Source organism: Chlorocebus sabaeus, chromosome 8 (assembly GCF_047675955.1).
Source record: "Chlorocebus sabaeus isolate Y175 chromosome 8, mChlSab1.0.hap1, whole genome shotgun sequence".
Taxonomy (NCBI): Eukaryota; Metazoa; Chordata; class Mammalia; order Primates; family Cercopithecidae; genus Chlorocebus; species Chlorocebus sabaeus.
The window spans coordinates 58,292,220-58,307,620 of NC_132911.1; the positions used below are offsets into that span (position 1 = coordinate 58,292,220).

Genomic DNA, 15,401 nt, shown 5'->3' on the forward strand with positions numbered 1-15,401 from the left:
TGATTTCTCAGATTTCTGAACAGCAATGTGTGCCCCTTCAGATATTTCCACAGGGCTTCACAACTTCCAAAATATAGATATATTTTAAAAATATCTTTATACAATGTATTTATAAAGTAGGCAAGACAAATAAGATAATTAACATTTTACATAAAGAAACAAAGCCTTGGCTGGGTGCAGTGGCTCACGCCTGTAATCCTAGCACTTTGGGAGGGTGAGGCAGGCAGATCACCTGAGGTCAGGAGTTTGACACCAGCCTGCCCAACATAGTGAAACCCCATCTCTACTAAAAATACAAAAATTAGCCGGGCATGGTGGCGTGTGCCTGTAATTCCAGCTACTCAGGAGGCTGAGGCAGGAGAATCGCTTGAACCCAGGAGGCAGAGGTTGTGGTAAGCCGAGACTGTACCACTGGGCAACAGAGCGAGACTCCATCTCAAAAAAAAAAAAAGAAAAAGAAAAAAGCCTCAGATAAATAAACTAAATCAGTTGTCTAATATCTCTACATGCTTACTACACTATTTAAAAACAGTAACTTTCACCCGGGCACAGTGGCTCATGCTTGAAATCCCAGCACTTTGGGAGACTGAAGCAGGCGGATCACTTGAGGTCAGGAATTCAAGACCAGCCCAGCCAACATGGTGAAACCCCGTCTCTACTAAAAATACAAAAACTAGCTAGGCATGGTGGTGCATGCCTGTAATCCCAGCTACTCAGGAGGCTGAGGCAGGAGAATCGCTTGAACGGGGAGACAGAGGTTGCAGTGAGCCGAGACTGCACCACTCTACTCCAGCCTGGGCAACAGAGTGAGACTCCATCTCAAAATAAATAAATAAATAAGTAAATAAAACAAAAACAGTAACTTTGGCTGAGCATGGTGGCTCATGTCTATAATCCCAGCACTTTGAGAGGCTGAGGTAGGAGGACAGCTTGAGACCAGGAGTTCAAGACTAGCCTTAACAATATAGTGAGACCCACTCTACAGAAAACGTAAGAAAAAAAAATGTTTTTAATCCAGCAACTTTAATATTATTTCTTCATGTGTACATGTTCACATACATACATGTTCAAAGCAGAATACAGAAAGATTGAAAAACTATAAATAATCAAATCCTTCTAGCCAAGAATAAACAGGTAATTTTCTGATGCATTTCCTTCGGATTTTTCCCATGCAGGTCAATTAAGGAATAGATGTATACAGTTTCCTGCTTATATTTACATTTGGCCATATACTTGATGCTTTTTACATATTATCTCTACTAAAGAATAAAGTACAAGTAATTTCAGCCTTTCTTATAGCAAACAGTCTAGATAAATGTTAATTAATTAATTATTTTTTGAGACAGAGTCTTGCTCTGTTGCCCAGGCTGGAGAGCAGTGGCACAATCTCAGCTCACTGCAAGCTCCGCCTCCCAGGTTCACGCCATTTTCCTGCCTCAGCCTCCCAAGTAGCTGGGACTACATGTGCCCACCACCATGCCCGGCTAATTTTCTTTTTGTATTTTTAGTAGAGATGGGGTTTCACTGCGTTAGCCAGGATGGTCTTGATCTCCTGACCTCATGATCCGCCCGCCTCAGCCTCCAAAAGTGCTGGGATTACAGGCATGAGCCACCGTGCCCAGTCCCCTGATTAAATACTTTTCTATTAACTATTTTTCTGTTTCAACCCACCTCCCCCAAAGTGTTAGAGACATATAAAAAGATTAATAACAATAGTATTAACTGCAACACTTACATAACATTAAGTATAACCAGGATATTGTATAGGGGTTTTGTGTGTATGCACATATGTATATGTGTAAATAGCTATGTTAAAGACCTTTTTCTGAAAACTAGAAAACATATTAAGAAATTAATGAAAATCTATATAAATGGAAGGATATCTCACTTTCATGGACTAGGGGATGTAATTTTTTTTTTTTTTTGGAGACAAAGTCTGGTTCTGTCGCCCAGGCTGGAGTGCAGTGGCGCGATCTCGGCTCACTGCAAGCTCCACCACCAGGGTTCACACCATTCTCCTGCCTTAGTCTCTTGAGTAGCTGGGACTACAGGCGCCCGCCACCACGCCTGGCTAATTTTTTGTATTTTTAGTAGCAACGGGGTTTCGCCGTGTTCGCCAGGATGGTCTCGATCTCCTGACCTTGTGATTTGCCCGCCTCAGCCTCCCAAAGTGCTGGGATTACAGGCGTGAGCCACCGTTCCCGGCTGAGATGTAATATTTTAAAGATAGCAGTATTCCTCAAATTGATCTATGGAGTCAATGCAATCTTTATCAGAATACCTGTTGACTTTGCAGATATTAAAACTCAATCTAAAATTTGTATGGAAACTGAAGAGACCCAGAATAACAACAACAACAACAAAAAATCTTGAAAAAGAACAAAGTTAGAGGACTCACACTTCTCAATCTCAAAAATTCCTACCAAGTAAAATTCAGAAAGACTAGTACTAGAGTACAGACAGACATATAAATCAACTGAAAATCCAGAAATAAAATATCACATTTACTGTCAACTTACTTCTGAAACAAATCAACAGGGAAGGAATAGTCTTTTTAACAAATGTAGCTGGGACAAGTGGATATCCACATGTAATACAAAGAAGTTGGACTGCTACCTCATACCAATTGTAAACACTGACCAAAGACCTAAATGTAAGAGACAAAACTATGAAACTAGAAGAAAATATACATAAATCTTTGTGATCTCAGATCTGGCAATTTCTCAGATATAACACCAAAAGCACAACCGACAAGAAATAAATAGATAAATTAGAAATCATCAAAATAAACTGTTGTGTTTCAAAGGACACTATTAAGAAAATGAAAAGACAACTTACATAATGGGAAAAATGTTTGTAAATCATATCTAATTAAGTGTCTAGTATCCATAATAAAAAAAAAACTGTTAAAACCCACGAACAAAAAGACAACCCAATTAAAAAATATGCAAAAGACTTGTCCAAAGAAGATATACAAATGGTACAAATGGTCAAAGAGCACAGGAAAAGATATTGAACATCATTAGTCATTAAGGAAACATAAATCAAAGCCCCAATGAGACATCACTTCATACTCACTAGGACGGCTATCAATATAATGATGAGAGGAATAAATTCTAGTGTTCTGTAGCACTGTTGAGTGAATATGGTTAAGTACAATTCAGTGTATATTTTCAAAACACTAGAAGAAAGGATGTTGAATGTTCACAATGCAAAGAAATGATAAATGTTTGAGGTGATGGATATGCTAATTACCCCGATTTGATCCTTACACAATTGTATACATTTATCAAAATATACCACTCAGTATCCCATAAATATGTACAATTATTATGTATCAACTAAAAGTAAAAGAAAAAACTACATTAAAAAAAACTTCAGCCAGGCATGGTGGCTCATGCCTGTAATCCCAGCACTTTGGGAGGCCGAGGCGGCAGATCCCTTGAGGCCAGGAGTTCAAGACCTGCCTGGCCAACATGGTGAAACCCTGTCTCTACTAAACCTACGAAAATAAGCTGGATGTGGTGCGCACCTGTAGTCCCAGCTACTCAGAAACTGAGGCAGGAGAATCACTTGAACCCGGGAGGCGAAGGTTGCAGTAAGCTGAGATTGTGCCACTGCACTCCAGCCTGGGCGACAGAGTGAGACTCTGTCTCAAAAAAAAAAAAAAAAAAAGGAATATACTAAGTGTCATGAATTGTTCACATTAAAAGGGTTACTTTTATGTCATGTGAATTTTACCTCAAATTAAACAAAAAAGACATCTCAATAAAAAAAATAGAAAAAAGACTTGAATAGACATTTCTCCAAAGACTCGTGAATGGTTAACATACACATGAAAACATGCTCAACATCATCAGTTGTTAGAAAATGCAAACCGAAACCACTGTGAGATACCACTTCATACCCACCAGAATGGCTATCGCAAAAAAGACAAATAATAGCCAAGTGTTAAAGGGTATGGTGAGAAATCAGAACCCTCATACACTATTGGCAGAAATGTAAATGGTACAGCCACTTTAGAAAACCTTTAGGTTCTCAAAAGATAAATACGAAAATTATCATATCCAGCAATTCTACTCCTAGGTCTATACCCAAGAATATTGAAAAAATATGTCCACTACAGGTGTGGTGGCTCATGCCTGTAATCCCAGCACTCTGGGAGGCTAAGGCAGGAGGACTGCTTGAGCCCAGGAGTTTGAGATCAGCCTGGACAACACAGTGAGACTCTGTCTCTACAGGAAATTTTTAAAAAATTAGTTGGGTGTGACGGCATGCATCTGCGGTCCCAGCTACTTGGAGGGAGGATAGCTTGGGCCCAGGAGATTGAGGCCCCACTGAGCCAAGATTGTGCCACTGCACTCCATGTGGGGCAAGAGAATGAGATCCTGTCTCAAAAATAAAACACACACACAAAAATACAGACATAAAAACTTGTTCCCAGCACTTCGGGAGGCCGAGGTGGGCAGATCACCTGAGGTGGGGAGTTCGAGACCAGCCTGATCAACACGGAGAATCTCTGTCTCTACTAAAAATACAAAATTAGCTGGGTGTGGTGGTGCATGCCTGTAATCCCAGCTACTCGGGAGGCTGAGGCACGATAATTGCTGGAACTTGGGGGCAGAGGCTGCGGTGAGCCGAGATCATGCCACGGCACTCCAGCCTGGGCAACAAGGGTGAATCTCTGTCTCAAAACAAAACAAACACAACAAAAAACTTGTACACAAATGTTCTTTTTTAGCAGTATTACTCAACTCCAAGGTGCAAACAACCCAAATGTACATCAAATGATGGATGAATAAACCAAATGAGGCCAGGTGGCTCATACTGTAATCCCAGCACTTTGGGGAGGCCAAGGCTGGCAGATCACCTGAGGTCAGGAGTTCGAGACTAGCCTAGTCAACATGGTGAAACTTCTCTCTACTAAAAATACAAAAATTAGCCAGGCGTGGTGGCGCATGCCTGTAGTACCAGCGACTCGGGAGACTGAGGAAGAAGAATCATTCGAACCCGGGAGGAAGAGGTTGCAGTGAGCCGAGATCGCACCACTGCACTCCAGCCTGGGCGACAGAGCCAGACTCCATCTCAAATAAAGAAAAAGACAGAATAAAATAAAATGAAGCATAGCCACACAATGGAGTATGATTCAACAATGAAAAGGAAGTACCAACATGCTATAGGATGGATGAGCCTTGAAAACAATGTTAAATGAAAGAAGCCAGTTACAATAGAACACAAATGAAAGAGTATAGGGTTTCTTTTTGAGGCAATGAAAATGTTCTAAAATTGACTGTGGTGATGGTTGCATAACTTATGGTGACTACATCTAAAACCATTGAATTACACACTTTAAATGAGTGAATTGTATGGCATATGAATTATATGTCAATAAAACTGGTACCAAAAATAAAGACAAAGAATGTATGACCGGACCCAATCATGAGGAACCATTAGACAGACTCAAATTGAAAAGTCATTCTACAGAATATGCAGAACTGAAGGCTGTGGCTGTATGCTTTAAAACTATAAAGGAAATGAAAGAAAAACTGACAAACAGTTTCAGATTCAAGACATGACAGCTCAAATGAACACACACTCCTGGAAAGGATCTCAGGCCAGGAAGGAAACAGACACAGTTGAGAAAGCTGGCAAAACTTCAATGGAGTCTGTGGACTGGATATAGTATTTAATCAATGCTCATCTCCTAATTTGGAGTGTTGTATGCTGGTTATGTACAAGTATCCTTGTGCACGGGAAATACACATGAGAGTATTTAGAGGTGATGGGAAATCATGTCTGCAGGTTTATCTCAAGAGTTAAAGACTCATCTATATACACATACATATATATACAGGGTGGGGGCGTAGACAAGCACACACAGGACTGAGTGCACACACAATGGAACACACACAGTAAAAGATGAACCAAGGAAGCTCCATGACAGCGATATGAGACTTTTTTGTACAGAAAGCACACATTTTATTTTAAAAGTGTGAGTTACAATTGCCACAAAAAGAATAAAATGCCTAGGAATACAGCTAACCAGAAGGTGAAAGAGCTCTACAACAAGAATTACAAAATGCTGCTCAAAGTAATCAGAGATGACGCAAACAAGTGAAAATGCATTCCCAGCTCATGGATAAGAAGAATCAATACTGTTAAAATGGCCATACTGCCCAAAGCAATTTACAGATTCAATGCTATTCCTATCAAACTACCAATGACATTCTTCATGGAATTAGGAAAAAATGTTTTAAAATTCACGTGGAACCAAAAAAAGAGCCCACACAGACAAGGCAATCCTAAGCAAAAAGAACAAAGCTGGAGGCATCATGTCACCAGCCTTCAAACTATACTACAGGGGTACAAAAATAACCAAAACAGCATGGTACTGGTACAAAAACAGACACATAGACCAATGAAACAGAATAGAGAGCACAGAAATAAGGTCACACACCTACAACTATTTGATATTCAACAAAGCTGACAAAAACAAGCAATGGGAAAAAGGACTCCTCAGTCAATGAAAAGTGCCAGGATAACTGGGAGACCATATGCAGATGATAGAAACTGGACCCCTACCTTACCCCATATACAAAAATCAACTCAAGATGGATTCAAGACTTAAATGTAAAACCCCAAACTATAAAAGCCAGAAAGATGGCCAGGCATGGTGGCTCAGGCTTGTAATCCTAGCACTTTGGGAGGCTGAGGCGGGCGGGCAGATCACGAGGTCAGGAGATTGAGACCATCCTGGCTAACACAGTGAAATCCCATCTCAACCAAAAATACCAAAAATTAGCGAGGTGTGGCGGTGGGCGCCTGTAGTCCCAGCTACTCAGGAGGCTGAGGCAGAAGAATGGCATGAATCCGGGAGGCAGAGCTTGCAGTGAGCTGAGATCGCACCACTGCACTCCAGCCTGGGGGACAGAGCGAGACTCCGTCTCAAAAAAACAAAACAAAACAAAAACAAACCAAAACAAAACCCGAAAGACGATCTAGGAAATACCATGTTATTGACATAGGACTTGGCTAAGATTTCATGATGAAGGCACCAAAAGCAACTGCAACAAAAACAAAAATTGACAAATGAGATCTAATTAAACTATGAAGCTACTGCACAGCAAAAGAAACTATCAACAGCGTAAACAAACATGCTGCAGATTGAAGAAAATATATGCAAACTATGCATTCAACAAAGGTCTCATATCCAGAATCTATAAGGAACTTAAATTTACAAGTAAAAAACAAACCACCTAGCTGTTCTGTGGTGTAGTCATTCTTTTATTCCTTTACTTTCTTAATAAACTTGCTTCCACTTTACTGTTAAAAAAAAAAAAAAAAAAAAATTCAAACAACCCCACTGAAAAGTGGACAAAGAACATGAACAGACACTTTCCAAAAGAAGACAGGCTGGGCGTGGTCATGGCTCATGCCTGTAATTCCAGCACTTTGGTCAGCTGAGGCAGGCGGGTCACTTGAGGTCAGGAGTTCGAGACCAACCTGGCCAACATAGTGAAACCCCGTCTCTACTAAAAATACAAAAAGTTAGCAGGGTGTGGTGGTGCATGCCTGTAGTCCCAGCGGCACAGGAGAATTGCTTGAACCCAGGAGGTGGAGGTTGCAGTAAGCAGAGAGAGCGCCACTGCACTCCAGCCTGGTGACAGAGCAAGACTGAATAATAAAAAAAAAAAGACATACATGCAGCTGACAAGCATATAAATACTCGAGATATTAATCATTAGAGAAATGCAAATCAAAACCACAACGAGATACCATCTCACAGCAGGCAGAATGGCTATCGTTAAAAAGTCAAAAAAGGTTGTTAAGGGCTGGGCCATCAGGAACTTGCACATCCATCCCAGGGAGACCTGACCTTCAGAGATGACAGCATTCAGCCCCAGGAGGAGCCTGCAATTCGTCCTAGGTCTTCCCAACTTGTGCCGCCCATGAAGATACAGGACAGTAGGGAGTTAAACAGAACCTGCTGTCTGAATGGTGGAACCTGCACGCTGGGGTCCTTTTGTGCCTGCCCCCTCTCCTACGGACGGAACTGTGAGCACGATGTGTGCAAAGAGAATTGTGGGTCTGTGCCCCATGACACCTGGCTGCCCAAGAAGTGTTCCATTTGTAAACGCTGGCACAGTCAGCCCCGCTGCTTTCCTCAGGCATTTATCCACCTGGCTGTGATGGCCTTGTGATGGATGAGCATCTCATGGCTTCCAGGACTCCAGAACTACCACTGTCCACACTGCCACTTTTATGCTAGCTGGCATCTGCTTTTCTATATACAAAGTTACTATTAATCCACATTGACCTATTTACAGAAATATGATTTTAGATATCATGCAAATTTCATGACCAGTAAAGGCTGCTGCTACAATGTCCTAACTGAAAGATGATCATTTGTTAGTTGCCTTAAAATAATGAATACATTTCCAAAATGATCTCTAACATTTCCTTATAGTACCAACTACTTCTTACCTCTTTGCCCTGCCCTCCCAGAAAACACTACTTCTTTTTTTCAAAAATCAGCCATATCTCCATTGTGCCCAAGTCCAGTGTTTCTTGATACATGTAATTCTACCAAAGTCTTCTTAATATGTTATTTTAAACAACTGAATTATATCTTCAGATTATTAGAGACTAATCCTAATGTGGACCTTAGGATACAGTTTTGAGTAGAGTTGATCAAAATCAATTAAAATAGCCTCTTTAAAAGGAAAGAAAGCAGCCGGGTGCGGTCGCTCACGCCTGTAATCCCAGCACTTTGGGAGGCCGAGGCAGGCAGATCATGAGGTCAGGAGATTGAGACCATCCTGGCTAACATAGTGAAACCCCGTCTCTACTAAAAATACAAAAAATTAGCCGGGTGTGGTGGTGGGCACCTGTAGTCCCAGCTAACCCGGGAGGCGGAGCTTGCAGTGAGCCAAGATCTCGCCACTGTACTCCAGCCTGGGCGACAGAGTCAGACTCGTCTCAAAAAAAAAAAAAAAAAAAAAAAAAAGCCTCTTTAAGGGGAGGAACGAGAGTGCTGAAGGAATGGAAGTCCGTTTGCATGTGTGTAGGGAGACTGGGTAGGAAAGAGAAAGCAAATGGGAGAGATTGGAAAACATAAAATGGGTTACTTGATTGGTGATTTGGTGGGTGTAGAGAAGCAAGTGAAAAGGCTAAATGGAAGGGCAAGTTTTCATCATTTATAGAAAGCTATATAAGACAAGGACTCCCCTTTTTTTCCCCAAAGGTATTGTAAAAAGAATGAAGTCTCCTTAGAAAAAAAAAAAATTATACTTCAATGTCCCTAACAAGATTGCTTAATAAATTATGTTTCTTCCAAGTTCTGCAATTCTTTTAACTGTTGTAGAAGAGAAAATGTTCACAATATATTTAGTTGTAAACCAAGTGATAAAACTACATATTGTAAGACCCATTTTTAAGATACATTGTATTACGTGTATGCACAGTAAAAATGGAAAATACACTGACCAAAAAAAAGCCAAAAAATAACAGATGGTGGCAAGGTCATAGAGAAAAGGGAATGCTTTTACACTGCTAGTGAAAATGTAAATTAGTTCAGCCATTGTGGAAAGCAGTGTGGCCATTTCTCAAAGAACTTAAAACAGAATTACCATTCGACCCAGTAATGAATGCCATTACTGGATATATACCCAAAGGAGTATAAATCGTTCTCCCATAAAGACACATGCATACGTAAGTTCATTGCATTGCTATACACAACAGCAAAGACATTAAATCAACCTCGACACCCATCAGTGGCAAATGGGATAAAGAAGCTATGGTACATATACACCATGGAATGTTATGCAGCCATTAACAAAAGAATGAGATCATGTACTTTGCAGCAACATGGATGGAACTGGAGGCCATTATCCTAAGCAAACTATCACCTGAACAGAAAACCAAGTACCACATGTTCTCACTTACAAGTAGGAGCTAAATAACAAGAACACATGGATACTAGGAGAGGAAAAACAGACACTGGGGTCTACTTGATGGTGGAGGGTAGGAGGAGGGAAAGGATCAGAAAAAATACCTATCAGGTACTATGTTTATTACCTGGGTGACAAAATTATCTGTAGATCAAACCCTCAAAACATGCAGTTTATCTTGCAGATGTACTCCTGAATCTAAATACAAGTTACAAAGTAAAAAATAAAAAAGTTGTCTGGGTGTGGTGGCTCAGGCCTGTAATCCCAGCACTTTGGGAGGCCAACGTAGACGGATCACTTGAGGTCAGGAGATAGAGACCAGCCTGGCCAACATGGCGAAACCTCATCTCTACTAAAAAATAAATAAATATAAAAAAAAATAAAAAAGTTAATTCTTCTGAAGATAAAAGGAATACATTTATGAGATAATAAAGTGTATGTTCCAACTTTTAAAATAAAGATAGAATGTTACTGAAAAACAGTGTGAATTACACAACAGTAAGTATAATAAAAATTATGTTCAAACAGATAAACCTTACAAACATACCGGGCAAAAAGAGCTGGACACAGAAGATATACATATAATACCATTTATCTGAAAGTCAAGAACAGGCAAAACTATGGTATAGTAATAAAAGTTGGAGTAATGGTCATCTCTGGGATGGGAGGGTACTAACTGCAGGGGAATGGAAAACACTCCTGGGGAGCTGGAAATGTTCTCTATCTTCATCAGGTTGATGGTTTCATAGGTGTAAGTAAAAATTTATCCAGCTAAACATTTAATTTTTTTTTTTTTGAGATAAGAGTCTTACTCTGTCACCCAGGCTGGAGTGCAGTGGCACGATCTCAGCTCACTGCAACCTTTACCTCCTAGGTTCAAGCAATTCTCGTGCCTTAGCCTCCTGAGTAGCTGGGATTACAGGCATACACCACCACGCTCCGCTAATTTTTTGTATTTTTAGTAGAGACCGGGGTGTTTCACTATGTTGGCCAGGCTGGTCTCGAACTCCTAACCTCAAGTGATCCGCACTCCTCAGCCTCCCAAAGTGCCGGGATTACAAGTGTGAGCCACCGCACCCAGCCCGGCTGAACATTTAAGATTTGAATACTTGATTATATCATAATCCAATTTTCAAAATAATTTTCAAAGATAGCACAAATCCAACTCAAAAAAGTTCTTACACCAAACCAATCTGAGTTTAGAACTGCATAACAGTTGCAAAGCAAAGCAACTGATAAATTCTCTTTTTTTTTTTTTTTTTTTTGAGATAGAGTCTCGCTCAGTCACCCAGGCTGGAGTGCAGTGGCGCAATCTCAGCTCACTGCAAGCTCCGCCTCCCGGGTTCACTCCATTCTCCTGCCTCAGCCTCCCGAGTAGCTGGGACTACAGGCACCCGCCACCATGCCCGGCTAATTTTTTGTATTTTTTAGTAGAAACCGAGTTTCACCGTGTTAGCCAGGATGGTCTCAATCTCCTGACCTCGTGATCCGCCCGCCTCCGCCTCCCAAAGTGCTGGGATTACAGGCATGAGCCACCGCGGCTGGGCCAGTTCTCTTGCCTTATAATTTCAGTAGAATTAGGAATAAACTTAACAATATGTGTATAGTTAGCTTTGCAAATAGATTTTAATGTGCACAATAAGCAGTATTTTGCAGCAATAATAAATACCTGGCATATAGGCTACCATTCCTAGATCGTGGGCCCAGAGTAGACATTACCAAGCAATTAAGGCACTTTCTGTCACAGAGCCTTGACCAACAAAGGTATCCAAGCAGCATATAAGATAAAAAACTAGACTGGGTGCAGTGGCTCAAGCCTTTGATCCCAGCACTTTGGGAGGCTGAGTTGGGCGGATCATTTGAATCCAGGAGATCGAGACCAGCCTGGGCAATGTGGCGAAACCCCCATCTCTACTGAGAATACAAAATTAGCTGGGAGTGCTCCTATAGTCTCAGCTACTCAGGAGGCTGAGGTGGGAGGATCACTTGAGCCTGGGAGGCGGAGGGTGCAGTAGGCGAAGATCACACAACTGCACTCCAGCCTGGGCAACAGAGTCCTCGCCTCCCCCTGAAATAAATAAATAAAAACTGTCTGTTATCTCTGCAAAAGATAACAGCATAACCACATTATAAAATGTTTTCCATGGTTATTGCCAATGTTTATTTTCTGTGAGCTGTTTTCATTTCTATTTCAATTTCTAAGTATATCGTTACTTTATTTGTGCTAATGACCTCAGGGATAACTAAATAAGCTTTAAACATTACAGTATTATTTCAGCTAATTATAGCTTTGGGAATAAATAGCCACTTAAAAACAAAGTCACACTTATAAAATAATCTTCAGACTGGGTATGGTGGCTCACTCCTGTAATCCCACCACTTTGGGAGGCTGAGGTGGGCGGACTACTTGAGCTTAGGAGTTTGAGACCAGCCTGAGCAACAATGGCGAAACCCTGTCTCTACAAAAATTAGCCAAGTGTGGTGGCACACGCCTGTAGTCCAAGCTACTCAGGAGAATGAGGTGGGAGTTGCACTGGGCCACAAGAGTCCCATGCCACTGCACTCCAGCCTGGGCAACAAAGCAAGACTCTGTCTCAAAAAATAGTAATAACAATCTTCTACCTATTTGAGTTCAAAATAAAATAAAGCTTCAATTATGTTCCTCAAAACAATACTACATATAATAAAAGCTTGACCTATATCATGGCTGGCTAAGGCAGATGACAGCCTTATTCCCTTATGTTTTACACTTACAAAGTATATTGAGAAGTAAATATGTATGTAAATTGATGGTGACTATAGAAACAGAATTTTAAAATGTAATTTATTTATGTATTATGTTTTTTGAGACGGAGCCTCTCTCTGTTGCCCAGGCTGGAGTGTAGTGGGGTGATCTCGGCTCACTGCAACCTCCGCCTCCTGAGTAAAAGTGATTCTCCTGCCTCAGCCGCTCGAGTAGCTGTGCCACCATACTTGACTAATTTTTGTATTTTTAGTAGAGACAAAGTTTCACCATGTTGGCTAGACTGGTCTCAAACTCCTGACCTCAGGTGATCCACCTGTCTTGGCCTCCCAAAGTGCTGGGATTATAGGTTTAAGCCACTGCACCCGGCCAAAAATTTAAATTTAATATGGATTTTAGAATTGTTATTAACACAATAAAACATTGGCTATTCTCTCCACACCAAAGAACTCTACAGCACTGGCTTTTTGAATACTTACAATCTTTTGCATGTATTAGACATTTGTCAAAGAATAAAAATGCTGGAGTTCACAGGGAAAAGTACAAGAGCTTTAAGGTATGGACTTTGTAGTTCAAAGGCCTTTTGCTGTACTCACGAGTTTCTAGCCCTGTCTGGAGTAACAGGCTGTTGAAGAGTTGCCTCTCAATTATTCACCCCAAATATACAGACAATGCAACAATACTTCACAGTAAACTTTGACCATTCGTAGTTCTGCCCCTATTTGTGCTCAAAATTGCAATTCTACAATTATTATTATTCATTTATATTTTGTGCTACTCCTGTGTTTATGCCTTAACCACACAGATCCTTGTTTGCCCTACTATATACACACAGTTTTTGGCCAGCAGCTCTAGTTCAATGAAAGAGCTCAAGAAACTGCCTTTTTTTAAATAACAGAAGACATGCTGAAGAAAAAAAAACAACAACTAGGAGATTATTTTATTTTATTTTGAAAGAGTCTCGCTCTGTCACCCAGGATGAAGTACAGCCTGCAACCTCTTCCCTGTAACCTTCGTATCCTAGATTTAAGCAATTCTCCTGCCTCAGCCTCCCGAGTAGCTGGGATTACAAGTGCGCTACCATGCCCACATAATTTGTGTATTTTTAGTACAGACGGGGTTTCACCATGCTGGCCAGGCTGGTCTCAAACTCCTGACCTTGCGATCTGCCCACCCTGGCCTCCCAAAGTGCTGGCATTACAGGCATGCACCACCACGCCCAGCCTTTCTTTTTTTTTTTTTGAGACAGAGTTCTGCTCTTGTTGCCCAGGCTGGAGTGCAATGGCGCAATCTTGGCTCACTGCAACCTCTGCCTCCCAGGTTCAAGTGATTCTCCTGCCTCAACCTCCGAGTAGCTGGGATTACAGGCATGTGCCACCATACCCGGCTAATTTTTGTATTTTTAGTACAGACGGTTTCGCCATGTTGGCCAGGCTGGTCCTGAACTCCTGACCTCTGGTGATCCACCCGCCTCCACCTCCCAAAGTGCTGGGATTACAGGCGTGCGCCACTGCATCTGAGGAGAGAAATTTAAAAAACAAACTTCTACATGCATGAGAGATAAAGACTGAGATATAGACTGTGTCCTCAATGAACCTGAAGTCTTGTAGGAGAAACAAGATATAAACACACCACCATACAAATCAAAATTTAAGCACTACAAATAAGTTACAAAGAATGTCAAAATGTGGAAGAGAAGGGAAAGATTAGTTTCAGCTATGAAAATCAAAAAGAATGTATAGAGCAGGATCAGTAAGACAGAGGCCAGGTTTTCCCACAATGCACACGCACATACATACACACCATAGTATGTTTTATTCCTTATTACAATTAGGGAAGAAAAGACAAAAGTAGAAAATGAAAAGCATTTGGAGTGGCGCAATCAACAACCAATCCTTTTTTAAAAAAAGAAACAATCATTAACAGCTTAGCTCCTACTTGTTATAAGACTATATGTATCTACAGTTTCAGAATGTACTTTTTTTTTCGTAGACAGGATCTCACTATTTTGCCCTGGCTGGCATCAAACTCCTGGCTTCAAGTGATCCTCCTGCCTTGGCTTTCCAAAGTGTTTGGATTACAGGCATGAGCCATTGCACCTGCCCAGGATACACTTTTTCCACTTAAATCGCTGGAATTCTAATTTATCAAATATTCTTCTTTCCAAACATTTTGGCATTTCAATTTTTTTCACACAGATTTCTCATTGTACAGTCTTATAAATGAGTGTTTGCAGACATCATTTTTTCCTTAGAAAAAATTCTTTAAAATGTTGTCACAAAAATCTTTTAAAAAATTAGGCCTTTGCATATATATTGTTAAATGAGGCTAGAATATTTTAAAAACAGAGATAGAAATTGAAGATACCTCAGATAAAGTAGGTTAAGATCACATGGTGAAGAAATGATTGCTGTGCTCTGTATTTGAATGTTACCAGGTAGTCCATAAGAATCCACAGAAAAATCAAATGACAAATATTATCATCTTAGGAATATCACTCTAAGCAAATACAGCTCTAACTCTCATGCAAGCTAAAAATAATGAAAAGCTCAATTTTTCATAGTATGAATATACAAACAGTTCCCAACTGTTTGTTGGGTATAATGGCTAAATTTACGATTTTTTGATTTTATGATGAATTTATCATGATGTAGAACATCTGTATATCAAAAAATATTTAACAACAGGGGTCAATAATTGTTTTCTGC

The 15,401-nt window shown here is 40.5% G+C and overlaps 1 protein-coding gene across 6 annotated transcripts in view; it reads right to left on the bottom strand.

The window, feature by feature from the left end:
- LYPLA1 (lysophospholipase 1) overlaps nucleotides 1-15,401 on the bottom strand; it is a 50,707-nt gene that overhangs the window by 19,419 nt on the left and 15,887 nt on the right. The window lies entirely within an intron of this gene.